A 3,201-nucleotide genomic window follows, 5' to 3' on the forward strand; every position below is an offset into this window, starting at 1 on the left:
TTAGAATTAAAGGCAGCTTTTGATCCAGATTTCTAATGTTTTGTTGAATTCTAATGTGGGTCTAGCAACTGTTCTCAAGGGATTCATATTTAGACTCATGATTTAAAGCCTCCAGACTGAAACAGTGTCTGAACTTCCGACTTCCAGAACATGCTGAACAGCCCGATGTTGTCTCCTGTGCCTACATTTAATTTTAAATAGACAGCAGCAATGTACAAAATAGGACTGACTTAGGACAAGCACTCCTGTTAAACTGGAGAATATCATTGAACCCCCACCCCAATCCACAAAGAAAGGACTGCCACGGAAGAGTGTGTGTGTGTGTGTGGTGCATATGGACACACACAGAGCTGGACAGGTAGATATAGATACATATACCTCTCAAAAAAGAAGGCAGTACTGACAGTACCAAACTATGCTTGCAGTGTGGCAGCAGAGAAGGAGAGCTATGGTGACGGGGAGCTGGGGATGATCCAATACAGTTCTACACGACTGCAATGCTAGCTTAACTTGCACCAAACTTGCCTTAACTCCCCTCCAGACACACAGACTTCTTTTAAGAGGAGGGAGTTCCTTACACAAAATGCTTTGTGTTCACATAAATCTGTACTATTCAGAACAAAACCAGCTCTGTTGGCAGAAATTGTGGGTTCGCAGGGACATTTAAGCTTTCATTAAACTGGAAAGCAATCAAGTCTGTATGTCTACAAATTATACATTTAATAGTTCCACAAATTTGGCAAAATTCATGATGACATCTAGGAAGTTTACACCAAATCGTAGACATAAATATGGGAATCATCATCAAACTTGATGAAATAGACGGTTTGGCCTCCACTTGATGAATGACCATGCCAGTCCTTTTAGAGCCGTCCTCTTTGGCATATTCCACTTGTTTGCCTACCAGGCTGTCCATAACTTCTGGTTCCCTTTCTGCTGGAGGAGAATCATTAGAAAGGGGCATAATGCGAAGGTCGCCTTCTTTATAATAATCTAGGAGCTGGTACATGTACAAGATGGGATCCTTCTCCTGGTGATGTACAACCACATGTTCATGATAAGGGCGCGCGCTAGGACCATCCCCTTCCACTCGTCCTTGGAGCCATCTTCCATCTCAAACATGTGCTCTACCGCCTTGCCGATCATTGTGTTGGCCAGGTGTGCATCACTGATTCAAGAAGTCGCAACTCTTATCAGGGAGGACTTCGAGAACAGAAACTCTTTCATCTTTATTAAGTCCTAGTCCATAAACACAGTCACATCCATCGTATTCTATAAGATACAAAGAAGGATTTACAGGCACCTGGTCCAGAACAGTTCCTTTCCACTGGGTGACAGGGCCATTCCCTTCCTTCCACCCAGGCTGAATCCTGCAGCCTACGATGTTCTGCCGGGGCTGGGAAACGGGTTTGCTCGGCCCCACACTGCTCCGATGTTCTTTGTGGGACGTCCTTTGCTTCATTATGCTTGCAGACACACCAGCATGGCCTGAATCCGCTCTGGACCGCTGGCCAGGTGTCTTCCCTAATGGGGTCTTCATTCATCTATATTTAGGTGAGCAGCACAGCTGCTGGACTAGGGTGAAAATTGAATACTCTCCGATTTGAAACTTTTCACAGAATCTCAATGTTCCTGTTAATCATCATCCAAGTACCTTTTTTACAAGTTCAGCAAAAACATGTGAAATCATAAGGACTCTAAGATGCACTCTGAGGAAAGCAATCACCAACGTTTCACTGTTACCTGGATTTCATGGGTGCTCTCCGCCGCGTCCACCACCGCCCCCTGAAACCGGCTTCCTGCAGGCGCGCGAGCCCACCCTGGGCACTGCCCAAGCTTCCACGTCCTGCGGCTCATCCCGGCGCCCTCTGCGCAGCACGCTCAAGGTCACCAGGGATGCGGGCGCTCTGGCGAGGGGCAGACACAGCCGGGGCCGGGGGCGGGGGACGGGGGTGACCAATTTTTCCCTAAATTAAAGAAGCATTTCTACTTTCACCTTTATTCGTTCTTCCCCAACAATCCGTAACCAGAAAAGTAGTAAATACTCTAGCCATGCAGAGCTTTCTTCTGGAACACAAACAAACAAAGATGTTCTTTTGTGTTTCTGTGATTTTGCACCTTCTGTATAACTCTTTTCCTGATTAATTTTTTCTCACTTATAAAATTCCAGTTTATAGGCCATTTTCTCTGTGAAGCCTTCCTATCTCCCCAAGACAGGGCTACTAGAACCTCTTCTCCTTTTCATTACATTTTGTACTAACTTTGTACAAATAATTACAGAATAAATATATCACTACTCATTACGTTTTGTTGTATTTTTTTTATCTTTCTCCTCCACTAAATTGAGAGATCATTAAAGGCATTGATCATGTCTTCTTTCCATCCTCTGTACCCAGCACAGTTCAAGACACATAAAAGTTAAATAGAAATAAAACCATGAATATACCCTCCCAGATAAACTTACTTTTCTATATAGATATGTGACAGATGGGGACAGCCCTATGTCATCTTTGTTCTGACCTATCACTGCCTATGTAATCTTTATGTGACAGGTGTAATTGTGTTTCTATAATCCTTGTATCTCTGCTTATTCTGTGCTCCATAGAATATATTAAATGTTCCTCAGATACTCTTATCCATAACATTATTTAAATGTATAATTTAGCATATAAAATTTCATATAAGCAAGCATGAAGTCAGTTATGTAAAATTAAAGTTGAACTTGCTTATACTGACCAAATCTACATCAAAACCTGAACATAGAGGAAACAATGAACTTTTTTTCTGTTTATTTTCTGATTTGGGGGCTTGTTTGTTTATTATTCTCCTAGAAGTTCTCAGTTATGGACATTAGCTCTAAACTTTTAATGAGATAGATATTTGAATCTTTTGTACCTTTTTTTGCTATTGCTTGGCCACTAGAATTTTTTTTTATCTATAGCAGGTGATTCCTAAAATTTTAGTGAAGCAAAAAAGGAAAACACAAAACAAAAAAATTTAGTTATGACTTGCAGACTATAGGATTATTACCAATATTGATTCTTTTCCCAAGTAAACTCCCAATGCTATATCACCAAGATTGGCAGTATTTTTTTCTGAAAAGAGGCAGATAATAAATAGTTACAGTTCTGTAGGCCAAGAGGCAAAATTAAGGATATTATGAAAAACTTTAATTAAAAAAGAGAAAACATACTAACTCAA

General features: G+C 41.1%; 1 pseudogene; it reads right to left on the minus strand.

Moving 5' to 3' along the window:
* Nucleotides 1–355: 355 nt before the first annotated feature.
* Nucleotides 356–1,755, minus strand: LOC140627560 (spindlin-1 pseudogene; annotated as a pseudogene).
* Nucleotides 1,756–3,201: the final 1,446 nt, after the last annotated feature.

The sequence above is a fragment of the Canis lupus genome, chromosome X (genome assembly GCF_048164855.1).
Source record: "Canis lupus baileyi chromosome X, mCanLup2.hap1, whole genome shotgun sequence".
NCBI lineage: Eukaryota > Metazoa > Chordata > Mammalia > Carnivora > Canidae > Canis > Canis lupus.